The sequence below is a fragment of the Lissotriton vulgaris genome, chromosome 7 (assembly GCF_964263255.1).
Source record: "Lissotriton vulgaris chromosome 7, aLisVul1.2, whole genome shotgun sequence".
In the NCBI taxonomy this organism is placed as follows: Eukaryota; Metazoa; Chordata; class Amphibia; order Caudata; family Salamandridae; genus Lissotriton; species Lissotriton vulgaris.
Window position 1 is genome coordinate 1,325,518,858 of NC_141695.1, and position 18,404 is coordinate 1,325,537,261.

At 44.9% G+C, this 18,404-nt stretch overlaps 1 protein-coding gene across 2 annotated transcripts in view; it reads right to left on the minus strand.

Annotated features, from left to right (window-relative positions):
* The window catches only part of LOC147703608 (serine protease 27-like), a 454,299-nt gene that overhangs the window by 200,219 nt on the left and 235,676 nt on the right, over window positions 1–18,404 (minus strand). The window lies entirely within an intron of this gene.

Genomic DNA, 18,404 nt, shown 5'->3' on the forward strand with positions numbered 1-18,404 from the left:
ACTGCAATACTATCCCCCCTATATCCTGTTTTCCAAGCCCAACATTCCAACTTATCCTGTTTTCCAAGCCCAACATTCCAACTTAATACTCTCAACCCCCTACCCCCCATCCCATGAATGCAGGCGGAATATCCCAAACAGTGAGAAGGACACAAAAGTAAAATTGTACAATGATACGTAGCCTCTGTAACAACACAAAAAGAAAAAAGGAACCCCCCGCCACCCCCAAAAAACCCCAAACACACATCCCACTCCCTGCACCCCTGCGTTATTCCAAAAAACCACCCCAACTTGCAGTGTGCCTGTCGCCCTACCGCAAAAGTAATCTACAAGAAGAAAGAGGAAAACCCCGAGAGGAGGAAGAGTCCCAATTACCCCGCCGCCTCTGGGTATATAATCATTATATTCACATTAATCCAAGATTTCGACGAACCACTGCTGCAAAGTCCATGAACTGCAGACGCCGATCCTGCTCACTCCGCCTGTTTCATCGGGCCACCTTCCGCACCTCCAGGTTGTTCCGTGCGGTCTCGATGCGTCGATAAAGTGTCTAGCCAGTCACTAACTACCTCAGGCCGATCAAAAAAGAGCACACGTTCGTTATGTTCAACCCGTAGCCGGGCAGGGAAGAGCATGGCGTACTTCAAGCCCAAGTCTCTCAGTCTCCGTTTCACCCCGGTAAATCACATTCTCTGTTTCTGTACCGATTGGGTGAAGTCTGAGTAGAAACTGATAGACGCAGTCTCAAATTTCGTGGGGCCGTTGGTCCTCGATGCCTGCAGGATGGCATCTCTGTCCCTGAAATTAAAGATTCTGGCAATTATGGGCCGTGGTGGGGCGCCTGGTTTGTGTCTTCTGCCCGGAACTCTGTGGGCACGCTCCACCGCGAAGAAATTGCTGAGGCCCTTGGGGGCGAGATGATTTCATATCAGATCTTCCACTAGGAGATCCGTCGTTTGTTCAGCAGACTTTTCTGGAACGCTGATAAAGCGTACGCTGTTGCGCCTCGCACGACTTTCGAAGTCATCTAGCCGGCGGGCGAACTGATCGTTTGAAGTTCTCAAGTTTCGGACTGGAGATCGGACACGTCGGTTGTAAGACTGGCAGTCTTGATGTCCAACGACTTGACCCGTTCATTAGTTTTAGCCAAGTCCGTCCTAATCAAATTGACATCAATAGCCACTGTGTCTATTTTGGAGGCCAATGTCTCATATTGCTGGCCCATGGATGTTTTCACGCTCGCAATGGCGCCCATTATGTCTCGCAGTGTCAACTCTTCCGCTTCTGGGGGGCCCCCTCCAAGGTCCTCCGGAGTTTTACCAGTACCGCTGGGGGAACCCTTAGGGCGAGTATATCGATCCATGATGTTGGATTGAGTGGCACCTCTTCAGGACGTAATCTTGACCGTCCGTCTCTCGCTATCAGGCTTGCTCGCCATGTTGAGCTGCGCGCCCCAAAGGGGCCTTTGGGACCTGGTGTGAATGGCTCCTCACGGGTAAAGCTGTGAAAAGTCAAAAGATAGGGCGCCCTGTAGGAGCGTTCGATCAAATTGGACCATGGGCCGACAAGAGCAAAGGGCAGCCGTCTTTCAGTAGACAAGAGCTGAAAAAACGAAACCGAAAGTACACCAGGGGCACCAGCCGTCTTCCACTAGCCGTTGTTGTTCAACTGTCCCCTGGGTATTCTGGAGGCTCGAGTCCCGGACTGTCTCTCGATGTAGGTCTTCAGACATCAGAGCGGAGTAATTCTGGTTCTCTGCGTCCAAATCGATTTTTGAAAAAAGCAATGAGATCAGCAAGGTTATATTCGCAATAACCCGTCGTTCATATCAGGATCTGTGAAAGGATATATGTAGGAGGCGGCGAGGGTCTCAGGAGCCCTTTGCTCACGCGACCATCTTGAATGCGCGCTAAGCTCCTCCTCCCATGACCACCTTTTTAGTTCCTGCATATAGACTATTGCAGTAGTCCAAACAAGACAAAATTAGGGCTGCTGCCACATTCTTCCTATTAGGCACTGGGAGTAGGTCGAAGAATTTTGTGAGAGTTTTTATTGTTTGGAAGCACATGCCTGCCATAGCAAGTGCTTGATTGTGGAAACATAATGTGGGGTTAAATTTTATTCCCAAATTTCTCACTGTATCTATTGTTGTGGGGGACATCCAAATGTGGGCATAATTACTGTTTTAGAGCTGTTACATTTAAGATGATTCTGATTCATCCAATCCATCACTGCTGTTAGACAGAGGTGAAATTTCTCTTCTGCCACTTGGGAATTTTTGTTGAGAGTGCGAATCAGCTGATTGTCATCTGCTTATGCAATAGATTCAACATCAAAAGTGTCCATCAGAGAGAGGAGTGGTGTCATGTAAAGATTACACAGTGTTGGGCTCAGGGATGTGCCGTGGGGGATCCTTGATGACAACCATTTTTCTCCCAATTTGTAACTTTCGAATGTTACAATCTGATGCCTGTTTTCTAAAAAGGATTTGATCCAGGCCAGTGCTTTGTTTGTGATTCAGCTGTGTGCAAGCCTGTCTCTCAAGATGTCATGAGAGACAGTTTTGAACGCTGACGATAAATCCAACAGAGCCAGTACCACATCCTTACCCTGATCCAGTGCAAACTTTAAGGTCTCGAGGTGTGGAGTAGCACTGATTCTGTTGAATGGCCAGGTCTGAATCCCCATTGCCTATGGTGTAAGCCTTACACCCTAGGCAATGGGGTTACACTATAAGGTGTTAGTTTCTTGCAGGAAGTTATTAAGTGGGTATTAACTAAGTTCTCGGCAATTTTAATCAGACATGGCAGTAGTGAAATAGGTCTGAGGTTGGAGAAAGTGGCAGGATCAGAAAGTTTCTTTTTTGTAGTGGCTTCACAGCAGCAATATTCCAAATATCATGGATTTTTGCTAGTCTAAAGGTGGTATTGATAATCTGGTTGATAACAGGATTTATAGTATCGACCAATGCATGTAACATTTTTGGGGGGCTTGGATCGAACGGCGAACCTGACTTACAGGAAAGGATGGCTTGCCTGCATTGCTCTAAATTAATCTCCTTAAAACAAGTGAGTTCCCTTTTTGTTCCCAAGGCTTTGTCTTTATTTGGCTGAGATGATATATTCATGAAGTCTTTCTTTAGGTCTTTGAGTGTATTGTTAGAGAACTCGGCAAATCGCTCACATAGGTCCTGTAATGAGGAATTTCTTGGTCTAGGCATTTGGATATGTGAAAGATTTCACAATATTAAAAATAGTTTTCTAGGTATCTGCCTTATTTATTAAATTAGAATACTGAGTCTTTTTTATATTCTAATTTGCTTATGATATGATCTGAGTGCTAGTTTAAAAAGTCCCAGGACTTCTGCTGTATAGTGTTTTCATCGTTGTTTTTCCAACTGCCTACATTGTCTTTTTAAGGTTTTTAGATGGGGGTAAACCAAGGGGCTGACTTTTTGTTGATATTACCAGTGACAGCATCCAGTCATTAAAAAGATTATTGTCAGTTATAGGATTTCCTGTCAGAATAGGTTTTATCAATCAATCAATCAATCAATCAATCATTAAACTTGTAGAGCGTGCTACATACCTGTGAGGGTCTCAAGGCGTTGGGGGGGGGGGCTGCTACTGATCGAAAAGCCAGGTCTTGGGAAGTCTCTTGAAGGCCAGTAGGTCCTTGGTCTGTCGTAAGTCGGTAGGGAGAGTGTTCCAAGTCTTGGCAGCGAGGTAGGAGAAGGATCTGCTGCCGGCGGTGGATTTCTGGATGCTTGGAACTGTGGGGAGGGCGAGATTGGCGGAGTGGAGGCTGCGGGTGGGTGTGTAGAGGCTTAGTCGGTCATTGAGGTATGCTGGTCCGGCGTTGTTTAGGGTTTTGTGAGTCTGGATGAGGAGTTTAAAGGTGATCCTCTTGTCGACGGGGAGCCAATGCAGGCCTCTCAGGTGGGGTGTGATGTGGCTGCTTCGGGGGACGTCGAGGATCAGTCGTGCCGAGGCGTTCTGGATGCGTTGCAGCCATATCAGGAGCTTAGTTGTTGTTCCTGCGTAGAGGGCGTTCCCGTAGTCCAGTCTGCTGGTAACAAGGGCCTGGGTGACGTTTTTTCTCGTGTCAGGGGGGATCCATTTGAAGATCCTGCGGAGCATGCGGAGGGTGTTGAAGCAGGACGCAGAGACGGCGTTGACTTGCTTGCTCATTGAGAGGGCCGAGTCAAGGATGACCCCCAGGTTGCGCGCGTGGTCGGTGGGTTCTGGGGCTGTTCTAGCGATGTAGGCCACCAGAAATCGTCCCAGGCTGATGGGGTGGGGCCGAGGATAAGGACCTCTGTCTTGTCTGAATTCAGCTACAGCCTGCTGTCCTTCATCCATTCGGCGACGGCCTTCATTCCTCTGTGGAGGTTGGCTTTGGCAGTGTGGGGGTCTTGGGTGAGGGATATGATCAGCTGGGTGTCGTCAGCGTAGGAGAAGATGTTGAAGCTGTGTTGTTGTGCGATGTGGGCGAGTGGTGCCATGTAGATATTGAACAGCATTGGGCTAAGGGAGGATCCCTGTGGAACGCCGCAGATGATTTTGGTGGTCTTGGAGCGGAAGGGTGGGAGGCGGATATTCTAGGTTCTGCTGGAGAGGAAGGATGCGTTCCATGCCAGGACCTTCTCTTGGATTCCGGCGTCATGGATGCGTGCTGTTAGGGTGCGGTGGCAGACCGTGTCAAAGGCTGATGATAGGTCGAGCAGGATGAGGGCGGCGGTTTCTCCTTTGTCCATGAGGATCCTGATGTCAATTGTGGCGGCGATGAGGGCGGTCTCGGTGCTGTGGTTGCTGCGGAAGCCGGACTGGGAGGGGTCCAGGATGTTTTTGTCTTCAAGGTAGCGGATCAGCTGTCTGTTGACGATCTTCTCTATGACTTTCGCCAGGAAGGGGAGCAGGGAGATGGGCTGAAAGTACTTGAGGTCCTTGGGGTCCGCCTTGAGTTTCTTCAGTAGGGCGTTGATCTCGGCGTGCTTCCAGCTCTCTGGAAAGGTTTCTGTCTCGAAGGAGATGTTGATTGTTTTCCGGAGATGGGGTGCGATGGCTGTGCTGGCTTTGTTGAAAACGTGATGAGGGCATGGGTCAGATGTGGATCCAGAGTGGATGGAGTTCATGGTCTTGATGGTGTCTTCGTCGCTGACGTTGGACCAGGCGGTCAGGTGATTGGTGTGGTTGGAGGTTGCCGGGGTGGTGGTCTCAGCGGTTCTGCCAGGTTCTGTAAGATGTGATTAGAGAGCACGTTATTTCACTTCCGTATGCAACCCAATGACTGGAATTCTTTTTCTAGTTGGGCATTGTTATAGTCAAATTTGAAGGGAATTTGCTTATGGTCTGACTAGGCTGGTTGGCAGCATTGGTACATATCCCATTTAGGGTATGTCCTGCACAATGTGTGCACTCCTTTGTCTGTTGTATTAGTCCCAATGTGTTTTTCATTTCTGTGAACGCTTTTGTATTGGGAGTATCAGCTGCTTCAAGGTGAAAGTTAAAGTCACCTAGGATTGTAAAATTTGAATATCTGACCACTAGGGAGCTTATGCTTTCCCCCAACGTATCAAAAAAATTAACAGCAGATCCCTGGGGCCTATAGATCAGAGCCCCCACAAATGTAGTACAGCTGTCTAATTTAAAACTATAGCAGAAGCTTTCTGCGTCCTTTAGTTCTATGATATTAGAAATAGAACATTGCAAATGTTCCTTGTATATTACACCTAACCCACTGTCTTTTTGCCCATTTCTGTCTAGTCTAGAGATAGTGTAGCCATGAGGAAGGGCTTGTACACATCAGGATTGGAACATTCCGTTAGCCATGTTTCAGTGACAAAGAGGGAGTCAAAATTCCAGTTTGTCAGCAAGTCATGAATATGTAACACATTTTTTGCTAGGGATCTAGTGTTTATGAGGCCACAGCCCACCTGTTTATGATGAGTCTTGCCCTTGGAAGGAACAGTATGTCCAAACGTGGTACTGAGCTCATGATTAAAAGTATGTTTACAATTTAGGAAGGTAAGAGGGCCTTTGATGTTTTCTGTATATGGGGGGCTTGACAGTTTTTAACAGGTGAGTTGAGTGCTAATAGCTTTCCCTGGTGTATGAGCAGTTCGGTCTGGAACCGGCAGCATTTCAGGCCCTGGCTGCGTTCCGGATGTTGACGGGCACATAAGGGGACATACGGGCTTGTCTTTGGCATGCCGGATACGCGCCCGCTGCGCGCGTCTGATGCAACATTTAACTTAAATCCCCTCGAGGATCCCGACACTGGCCCGGCTTGGGTGCAGGAAGTGGGCGTGGCTTCTGTGGGAGGGGCTGCGCTTCTCTGCTCAAACGGCACCAAGAAGCCGCGGCAGACCATAAATGTACCCTCAAAACACTGTATGATGTGCAAAATAGGCTTGTGCAAAAGACGTATTTCCCAAAGGTAAGAGCCCCAAAATAGTAGTTATTAATGCAGGATATTGTTTGTTTAAAAAACAAAATAAAACCAAAGTTTAAAATACACAGATATAAACAAAGATAAAAGCGTGTCTCTCTCCACCAGACCTTCAGTCGGCTGCGCGTCCGGTGCAGCATTCAACTTAGATCCCCTCGAGGATCCCACCACTGGCCCGGCTTGGCTGTCAGAAGTGGACGTGGCCTTTGTGGGAGTGGCTGCTTTTCTCTGTTCAAACAGCACCAAGAATCTGCGGCAGACCGGAAACAGAGCCTCAAACCGCTGTATGATGTGCGCAATAGGCTAGTGCAAAAGACGCATTTCCCAAAGGTAAGAGCCCAAACAAATAAAACGAAAGTTTAACCTGTTTACTGCGGCCGCGATTTTCCCGCAGTGCGGCACTTTCGCAAAACGGGCGGGGCCGCGTTGGCCATTGGCCGACGGCAGCACTGGGGAGGTAGACTGCTATCGGCCAATGGCCGACGGCACCAAGGAAGGGGTTCAAATACACAGATATAAAAAAGATAAAAGCGGGTCTCTCTCTCTCTCTACGAGACCTTCAGTCCGCTGCGCGTCCGGTGCAGCATTCAATTTAAATCCCCTTAAGGATCCCGCCACTGGTCCAGCTTGGCTGCCGGAAGTGGATGTGGCCTCTGTGGGAGGGGCTCCGTTTCTCTTCTCAAACGGCACCAAGAAGTTACCAGCTTTTTGTTTTCTATGTACTTTTAGGAGTGAATTGTTATTTACCCTTGGCTCATCCTTGTACCATTGTTTTAAGTGTTTATGGAGTTCCATGTGAAGGGTTCTTAACTCCATTGTTCATTCTTCTTTTTATACTGCCCACTGTTGACCTGATTTTTGCAACATTGTATATATGTTATTTTTTACTTGCTGATGGTCGACCTTTGATTTCATATTGTTATCCCAGAACGGGACTCATGATAGATCTTCATTCAGCGTACTTATTTTGGATAACAGATCAACCCTTTCAACCTCGTTCCACTCTCTCTACTTGTCTTGTGAGTGGACGTTCCATTTTATTCTGTGCAGGCTGGCTCTTCCACGGAGATTGTCTTATTTTTCTTCTCCGTTAATTTTTACTACCTGCAGATAATGAGCGATTTTCTCACTAGTAGCTATTTCGAAAGATGCTATCTGTTTCAACAGGCAATGGATGTACTAGTATGTTGTCCAATACCTTGGGTATGCACTGGCCTAGAAGGTCAATTAGGTATGTGTAAGAAAGGGGTCCCCACAAGGAGAACGTGTTGTGTACAACACACACTAACACAATTATGGATTAAACAAACATTAATCAAAAACCATTAATCAAAAGAACTTGTAAAAGGTATTGTCCTTTATTTTACAATACCAGATTTCAATCATTATCAAAGAGCATTCACATTTAATAAATAGCCCCAGATGGGGAAGGGAAGAAAGGGAAGGGAAGAGAGTGCTCAGGGCGGTGTAAAGTCAAAGGAGAATAAACACAGTCAAAAAAGAAGGCGAATTAAAGCAGTCTTTAAATTAAGATCGAAACAAATCAAATACAAAAAGCCTGAACAATTAAGGGATCCATTGAAAAGCTATTAAACTAGGGACATTCAACGGTCACATACACAAATCAGAGTAATCAGGGGCATGTGCCGGAGGTCCAAAGTGAAGAAGAAGAGCCGTCGACGTTTCGACCTACGTTAGATCCTTTAACGGGGTCTTCATCAGGACATGTGCAGGAAAAAAGGGAGGGAGGCAGGGGTTGGATGGGGCGGTCCTATCTGTAAAATTAAAACAAAAGGTCAGACTAATATATTTGTAAGACCTGATAACCGTCATCCTACTTGACAATACTACAGTACAATAGGTACAATTTACCATGGAGTCCGGGCCCGAATGGGCCTCTGAAGGTGGGAATTGAGTAAGACCAAACAGGTGGTCGTGGCCAAACTCAGCGATATTAATTCGCAACAGCAGAGGAGAAATAACCAATGTGGGATGAGAACAACCACCAGTTGAAAGATGTTCTGAAAGATATTCTGTCATGCAATATCACATACTAGATTTAACATCGGGACTCAACTTACATAAGCTTCAACCAATCAGACAATTGGTGAAAGTATTATGGGTTACAATCCCAGTTGTCGATATCCGAAAGGGACAAGGTGCAATTAATGTACATAAGCTGTGGGTTGAAAAAAGTTATGAGACTGAATTAGTCAGGTGATATTCGTAACAGAAGCCAACATTGTGGCATATAGATCGCCTCGTAACTTACATTAGACACGCAGAGGTAAGAAACGCTGATGGTCTTTACACATGGAACGTTGTTCCTGGTCTAACTTCGCAACGTTATAGGTCGCTGTAAGGATACAATAAAGACCATGTTGGTAACAAACTGGAAGAGAATACCAACCTAGTCGAAAGCAAAAAGACTCCGTAACATACCTCCGAGGTAATAAATAGTCGGGGAGCCGATCTTCCTTTATTTTGGTAGCGGTGTACTAAGGGAATAAAGTCGCCTCGTGTAACACCAGCCCGAAAGTCAAGGGAGGCAAGGGTAGGACAGCCGTTCCGTCAGCCACCGTGATGATTGAATCCTACAGGGAAAACACGAAGGGCCCACCAGTCAGACAAGAGAAGAACTTCTCTTTTGAAATTTAGCAAAATAAAAGGTTATTCGGGTGAAAAAAATAATAATAAAGGGTAATCGGGGAAAAAAACTTACAGGCGTTCAGAGGGGCCGCTACCGTCAATGCTCGTCCGTGCGAAATCCGCAAAGCTGCTTCGCGGATTTTGGGGCGGGATCAGTAGTTGACAACCTCCGTGGTGATTAAATCCTACGGGGGAAGAAAACCACTGGTCAAGGAGGTTCCGCTTCCGCTTAGTGCCGGTTCACTGTAGTTATCCAGTAACTCTTCTATTTCCTTAAAGTTAGTCAAGTATTGACCCCGCCCCCAACTCCGCGTAGCAGCCTTGCAGAGTCCGCAGAGACGAGCGTCTGACTGCAGCGGCCCCTTCGAGTGCCTGTAAGTAGCAGCGCATTTCTTCTCCCCGAGCAACCGCGTAATTTGCTAAACTCCCAAAGAGACCCCGCATTTCCTCCTTGACCGGTGGTTTTCTTCCCCCGTAGGATTTTATCACCACGGAGGTTGTCAACTACTGATCCCGCCCCAAACTCCGCGAAGCAGCTTTGCGGATTTTGCACGGACGAGCATTGACGGTAGCGGCCCCTCTGAACGCCTGTAAGTTTTTTTCCCCGATTACCCTTTATTATTATTTTTTTCACCCGAATAACCTTTTATTTTGCTAAATTTCAAAAGAGAAGTTCTTCTCTTGTCTGACAGGTGGGCCCTTCGTGTTTTCCCTGTAGGATTCAATCATCACGGTGGCTGACGGAACGGCTGTCCTACCCTTGCCTCCTTTGACTTTCGGGCTGGTGTTACACGAGGCGACTTTATCCCCATAGTACACCGCTACCAAAATAGAGGAAGATCGGCTCCCCGACTATTTATTACCTCGGAGGTATGTCACGGAGTCTTTTTGCTTTCGACTAGGTTGGTATTCTCTTCCAGTTTGTTACCAACATGGTCTTTATTGTATCCTTACAGCGACCTATAACGTTGCGAAGTTAGACCAGGAACAACATTCCATGTGTAAAGACCATCAGCGTTTCTTACCTCTGCGTGTCTAATGTAAGTTACGAGGCGATCTATATGCCACAATGTTGGCTTCTGTTACGAATATCACCTGACTAATTCAGTCTCATAACTTTTTTCAACCCACAGCTTATGTACATTAATTGCACCTTGTCCCTTTCGGATATCGACAACTGGGATTGTAACCCAAAATACTTTCACCAATTGGCTGATTGGTTGAAGCTTATGTAAGTTGAGTCCCGATGTTAAATCTAGTATGTAATATTGCATGACAGAATATCTTTCAGAACATCTTTCAACTGGTGGTTGTTCTCATCCCACATTGGTTATTTCTCCTCTGCTGTTGCGAATTAATATCGCTGAGTTTGGCCACGACCACCTGTTTGGTCTTACTCAATTCCCACGTTCAGAGGCCCATTCGGGCCCGGACTCCATGGTAAATTGTAGCTATTGTACTGTAGTATTGTCAAGTAGGATGACGGTTATCAGGTCTTACAAATATATTAGTCTGACCTTTTGTTTTAATTTCACAGATAGGACCGCCCCATCCAACCCCTGCCTCCCTCCCTTTTTTCCTGCACATGTCCTGATGAAGACCCCGTTAAAGGATCTAACGTAGCCTACGGCTAGGGATCAAAACGTCGACTGCTCTTCTTCTTCACTTTGAACCTCCGTCACATGCCCCTGATTACTCTGATTTGTGTATGTGACCGTTGAATGTCCCTAGTTTAATAGCTTTTCAATGGATGCCTTAATTGTTCAGGCTTTTTGTATTTGATTTGTTTCGATCTTAATTTAAAGACTGCTATAATTCGCCTTCTTTTTTGACTGTGTTTATTCTCCTTTGACTTTACACCACCCTGAGCACTCTCTTCCCTTCCCTTTCTTCCCTTCCCCATCTGGGGCTATTTATTAAATGTGAATGCTCTTTGATAATGATTAAAATCTGGTATTGTAAAATAAAGGACAATACCTGTTACAAGTTCTTTTGATAAATGGTTTTTGATTAATGTTTGTTTAATCCATAATTGTGTTAGTGTGTGTTGTACACAACACGTTTTCCTTGTGGGGACCCCTTTCTTACACATACCATATAGCGCCCAGGTCCCCGCGACTGCATGGGTTCAACCCCCCTTTTTGTAACGTAGAAGGTCAATTGGGCTTAAAGCAGCCATTTAAGTTTATCATTCCCTAATCAAATATGCTGGTCGGGAATGTTGTGTTACTTCTGCCTCTTGTGATGGAATTGTGAACCTTTTCTGGGCTCTTATAATGTAAATTGAGTTCATGTCAGGCCGCGGCTTGAGGCATGCCAGAGGGAATGTCTCATTTAGGTTTGCTGTTAATATGATTTCAAGATCTGGATAAGCTGTTTGTTCCATTGCAGCCGGAATTCATCCCGGGTGGGGTGGCAGGGGATTGTGTGGGGTGGGGGGGTAGTAAATGTAATAATACATTTTAAAAACGTACCGGTCTGCCGGGTACAGTGTTTTCTCAGAGTGAGTCCTGCTCGGCGCCTGCTCCTGCTCTCCTGCCTCTGGCAGGAACAGGAAGCAGGCAGCCTCCTTCCTCTTCCATAAACCAATGACAACTCTGCAATGCCAGGCACCTTTGGGGAGGCCTTTTCTCCATGTAAGCTGCATTGCAACCTGCATGGAGAAAGGGCAGAGTGCGTATGACTGGTTTGTGTGACCCCAGAGGGCCAGTTATGTTCATTCAGAAGTGGGCACACCACTCCTCCCCTGCCCAGCCCTGCTTGTAGAGCAGCCCTGCCCACCCCCCGCCAGCAACCAAACACTTCAGCTTTCTCACAGTGCATGAAGCAGAAACATAAAACGGTAGTTTTGCCATTTTATGTTTCTGCTTCTCACATTTCGAAAAAGCAGTGAGGCAATGCTCCTCAACCCTAGTGCAAGAGGCGTCCCTGTGTTTGTTGATATTTTGAAGGACAAAACAATGTATCCTGGTGCAGTCTCTTTCCTACCGGATCTGGTGGTATATATGCATTCTACAGAATGACTCCTGCAGTAGGGCCACTTTGAAAGTTAATGTCAGTAACCAGTACGTAATTTGAGGCTATCTTGACTACTGACCACTTGAAATTTACCTTACTTGAGATACTTGTGGCTAAACCTCCCAATACCCTCCCATGTTCGAGAGTTTCAGTGCTGACCTTGTCACTGTGAGGTATTCTGTTAATGCCCCCTTATTCTTTACACTGGTATCCTGTAAGAAGACTATTTAGAATTCACTAGGCAATCTTTTTGGATTGGAGTCTGTTTTTCATTTATTTGTGCCTGGCACATTCCAGGAGGAAAGTGATGGCTGAATATTGATGCCAAGGTTGTAGCCTGATTTCTCATTTAATTAACACTTGATTGCAGTTGAGGAAAATTCCCAGGAGCCAAACCCACTCCTTTGGTTGAGCTTCGTGGGCCTCTTTGTATTAGACAACTTTCCGGATCAGTGATCCATTCCTCTGCCTTGCTCCAACTATGGAGATGTTTCCCTGGCAATTTCTTGCTGGGCTCCCCATTGTACATCTCAAGGGTGCACACTGCTTCAAGCTTCTCTTTTTGAGGGACAATTTTGCATTTATTAATTAACTATATTTAAGTGCTGGATATTTGTTCTCTTCAGCTATGTCAAAAGTCAAGCCTTGAAAAACCTTCCTCTTGGACTCGATGAGGTTGACTGTTTCTACCTCATAGCATCTTATTCTGGTCTATTCGGCCTTCTCCATTCCCACTGGGTTTTTATCCTCTACAAAGGCTATACATTCTATATCTCTAGACCAGTGGTGGCCAGCATAGCTCATGGATGGCTAGGAGGAGGCAGGCGGCAGGGGATTCGCTCGGATGAGGGGGGTTGCACAGGGTAGGAGGGTGCACATAATAAAAAATACATTAAAAAAAATACCTTACCTTGCCGTCAGGTCCCGCATCTTTGCTCATGCTCTCCTTAAGGAACATGAAGCACAGACAGGTGCCACTGACCAATCACAATGATGCAATGCAGCATTGTGATTGGTAGGCACGCAGGCTCCCCTAACCAATCATAATTAAAGCAGGGTTGTGGTTGGTTTTGAGCATCCTGGTTCGATGTCCAATCAAGGAAAGGGGCCTTGGTAGGTTCTCGAAGCAGGCTGTAATGCAGCCTGCATGATGAACGGGGAATGTGGCGTATAGATGAATGCAAGTGTGTGAAGGCACTAAGATATGATTCTCAGATCTTCCAGTGACACGTACCTTAGCCATCTGACTCAACTGGTTGCATATACTTAGCATAGGAGAAACTAACATTTTTTTGATAAAAAAACATACTATTCTCTGGGAGGAGGTAGGTTGTAGGGCCTCAGTAAATTATCTCGCTTTTCCTTCCCTCTATTGATTTATAGAACGGGTAAAGTGCGCATGACTGGTTTGAGCTGCCCGAAAGATCCAACAGTCATTGCACACTTAGGTGTGGGCATCCCCCCTGTCCTGGTCTGCGCCGAGAGCAGAGCAGCTCCGCACAGCCACCCACCCACCCAGAAAGCAGCACAAACAGAAAATGATAATAACTCAAAGTTCTTATCATTTTATGTTCCTACTTCACACTGCTTGAAAGCCTTGAGGCAACGCTCCCCCGCCATAGCATTGGAGCCATCACTGCTCTAGACTTGGTGTTAGCTAGTGCTGGGATTGCATCAAATATCAGCAGTAGGGTACCGCTTTTTAATTTGTCACATGAGCCTTCACTATGGCATTGAGCCTGTAATAAAACAGACCAGGCCTTCAGTTAATCACGCTGGTTTTTAGTTGCTAGGCCATCGTCTGAGTGTGTCTTGGTTGGTCTCATATTTTATTCAGGGGATTGATCCATGGATCTGTGCTTACCAGACAGCGAGCTGTGTTGTGAATATCTCCATGGCCCTTCTTTCCAATATCAGTCCTTTACATTAAAGCTCCCTGTGGGCTGGTAATTTGTTCGCCTGTGTTTGCACTGTTTAGGTTGAATTGCATGTGCTCAGTGCCTCCCTGTGCCAAGCTGACACAGCTTAATTCATGATCAGTAATGCCAGTATCTTCCTTCATTTGTGTGCCAAGCAGCCAATTCCGGCTGTGCTGACCCACTTGTACAGAATTACATTGTTTTTCCAAACTCGGTCTTGGAGTTAACTTGTATTAGTTAAGGTGCATTCCAATGCTTCTGACGACACTCTTGCATTCTAATCGCCCTTCTTAGGAGCTTCACTTACTCTTTCGGGACTCATGGTCTCAACTTTAGGTTCATCCTCCACTACCACTCTTGGTTCATGTTGATAGTCCACATTCAGCAGCTCCTTCTGATTTGGAGGGCATACAACTGTTACAACGAAGTTTTTACAACGCACTACCACTACAACGCAGGCATTACCACGCATACCATTACAACGCATTGCGCTGGGGGGCGCTCTAGGATAGGGAATAAGTATAATTTTATATCCAACACCTTCCCTAGTGTCCACGGGGACTGGAGTTGGAATATAAAATTATACTTACCACTATCCAGCACCTCTAAGCGCTATGCGTTGTAACGGTATTCGTTGTAAATACCGCGTTGTAATGGTATGCGTGGTGAAAGTATGCGTTGTAACGTCATACATCCGATTTGGAGCTGAGATAAGAGTGGTCATTGGTGTTCCTGATTGCTCTGTGATTTGTCCTTCTGCTAAACGTTTGCTGAGTAAATGCTGACTCAATTCTTCTGGGCTTTCAGTATTCTTCCCTGGGGTATCTGACTTGTAGCATTGACCCCTCTGTGATATAATAGGGTACAATGTAATAGATGGCTACTATTTTGGTTAACAGCCCTTTCAAAAATATTTTTGTTCTTCCTGGGTAGTTTTCCAGGAGCTTTGGGCCAGATGTACAAAGGTTTTTTCATTCCCAAAAGGCCTGATTAGCAGAATTGAATTTGCGAATAAAGAACAGCCTTTTTCAATGTACAAATGCCCAATTTGTGATGCAGCAAGCTATTACCAAATCATCATTTCCTAATACCGAATTGCTGTGCTATGTCTGTGTGAATGTTTTGCTCATGAAATAAGTTTGCAAAGCATTGGCATTTTACCACCTACTTCAAGTAGGTGGTAACCCATTCACAAATGGGAATGGGTTCCTAAGGGACCCCTTCCCCTTTGTGAATGTTGGTAAAAACATTTTAAGTGCCGGCAGTTGTCCCACGTACCACTATCTACTGTTAAAAAATGAAAGGAAAACGTAATATTTCTTTTTGAAGCGCATCCTATTTTCCTTTAAGAAAAATGGGCCGCATTTAAAAAAGCAGCACTTTACTGAAAAGTAATCACATATATGGTGGTCTGCTGACTCCGGCAGGCCACCATCCCTTTGAGTTTTGCAATTCCCAATGGCTCGTAAACTGAACCCAACCTGATGAATATTAATGAGGTAGGTCTCTTTGCAACCCACTGGTAATAGCAAAATGTGTTAAGCACACATTTGTACATGGATGTTTGCAATTACAAAATAGCGAATCACAAAAATTCACTATTTTTTAATCACAAACACTAACCAACGTACATCTGGCCCTAAGACCCTCTTGGAACATCCGTTCTCTTCTATAATGTCTTCCATGCTATCCCACCTCAGTGCCTCTGAGTGCACTGAAAATAGGCTTTTGCTTTATTGCTGTTTGATTAATCCTTTAATTGGTCACTAACTGTTGGATGTTGGGAGGTGTTTATAAATGTTGCCTCTTTCATGTTGGAACTAGGGCAAGGAGCCTCACTTGGTTGATTACAGTGTGGCAGTGTATTGCTTTGATCCCCATTGTTTCTGCCAATATTGTGAGTGTTCTGATTTTCTGTTGTAGTTACCAGATCTATTGAGGTCTTGCCTCCTAATTGTAGCCTTATATCCTTTTCAATCTGCATCTATCCTGTTATCATAGAATGTAAAATGCTCAGTAGCGTCCTCAGTTTTTCAATGCTATCACCCAAAAGCAGTGAATCCGAAAAGGCACGCTCTCTTTTTTTGTTGTCAATTTACTCTTCATTCCTTGCATTATGTTATTATTCTTGAAAGGATTTCTATTTGGACGTCCATTTTGATTGACTGCATATTCAGGGCATCCATCAGTGCCACCAAAAGTTAAAAGTGATGTCATAGAGTTTAAAGCAGCTGCTGATGAATGTAATATTGCACCAGGTTGCTGAAGTGTCCACTTACTATGCACTTGAGATCTGGGCTGTGAGGTTTTGTATGGTGACTTGAGATATTTTAATCGTTCCTTAAGTAGTGGACTTTCATCTGAATAACCCCTTCACCGCGGCGCGAATTCCGCAGCGGTGCAGGGGGCCTAGGGGTGGGCATGGTGCTGCAGTGCTCATGACGGCTCCCGGCCATCATAAATCATGGTGGGTGGGAGCTCATGATGGCCAGGAGCCGTCCGAGCTCTGCCCACTGATTAATTCTCCCGCACAGGCGGGTAATTAACACTGCTTGGGAGGAGCGACATTGTTCGGACAGCTCCCAACCGTCATGAGCACACGCCTACGGTGACTCATGACGGCCGGGAGCCGCCATGAGCACCGAAGAGGTTAAACTATTAGAAAATTCTCCATCCTCCTTTCACCAGACTTATTCTGATTTGAACTGCATATAACTGTCTCTTTTTGCTCCTTCGTTCTCCTCTTCCTCTGGATGTTCCATGTAAATGGCTCTCTTTCTACCATGTTATTACATCCCTCCGTATTCACGCTTGACTGTGAGCTTGGGGAGCATAATCATTCTGATCTGTTCTGCACCTGGTCATTTCTTTACCTCTTTTACTTAGTGTTCCATGTATGTTTGACTGTCTGCTATCCAGTTTTCCCGGTTCTGATCTCTCCAAACTTAACTTGTTGGGAATTCTGCTTTACTTATTCTGGAATCCGGAGGTGGTCATACACCAGTGAATGTGATTTATGTTTTCTCAGAGTGTTAGATCTGTCAGCCTTAGGGTGGTCTTCCCCCAAATGTTTTGCCTCTAATTTTGCTGATCTCGTTTATGTTGGCTGTAGGACTATGTGCCCTTTGCCACAGCTAATTAGTGCTAAAGTGTTTGTGCTCACTCCCCTAAAATTGGTTTGATTTGATTACTGACAATTGGCATATTTAATTTACCTATTAGTTCCTAGTAAAGTGTACTAAACGTGCCCAGGGCCTGTAAATTTAATTCAACTCAATTCAATGCCAGCTTTATTCGATTTTTGTGCAAAAAATCATAAAAGCATACAGTTTAAACCATCAATACTACATGTTAAAAAAGTGCACAGGATACTTTTAAATCCAAATTACACAATAATACAGCGATTAATTGCAATGATAATTTGAAAATTCATTTTGTCATCTCCAGTGAATTTCATATAAAGATTCCTTTCCTGCAGTTTACAATACTGTAAAAAAAGATGCTATTGACTTGGTGAAACACTCTTTTTCTAAACATTGTAATGATAAAAGCACTGGCCTACATTGTCTCAATCCGAACAGTCTTAAAATACTTAAAATCCATCTACTTCTTTGCATTACATAAAATTTACCAAATAAAACCACATGCATAGTTGTTTGCTAAGATTGTTTATCGCATGGGCAACTACTTAATGTTGTGGACCAATCATTTAATTCAGGAAAGCTTATCATACGATGAAAAAAATCTGAATCTAAAACGGGTTAAAAGAAATCGATCATACCAAGTTAATGCAAAGTTTAGGTACGGCTGTGTACCATAAGTAGTGAGTATAGGTTGGTTACATTGTACCGAAGACTTAGCTGCCTCAGCAGTCATTTGCCTCCATGTGTCAATCAACATTTTTTAAGGTGCTTTCTGGTACCACAATGCAAAATTCTAGGATTATTAAAATATTGAGAGTGCCTGAAATCATTTATAATTTATTTTTCTTATATATTTCAGCCAAGGGATATCCAGAGCCCAGTCTAACATTAGGTTATCTTTTAATATATCACAATTAAAAGTGGTTTTTGGGGTAGTCCAGATCCTATGGCACAAGAGAACTGGTTGGACTTTTATTAAGTCTGAAATGTAAGGCAATCCCAGTTCTGAGTGGTATACGAAGGTGGAGGTATTATCTGGAACTGCCAGGAGATATTTTAAGAAAGCATTCTCCACCTGTTTAATAGGTTTAGTGTCACGGTAGCCCCACACACCTGCACCATGCATTGCTATACTGATACATTTTGCCCTATAAATTTATAAAAGTTCCACCGGTAGTTTTTTATCCAACATTTTTCACGAAATTGGCCAGGACTGCAGTAGCTT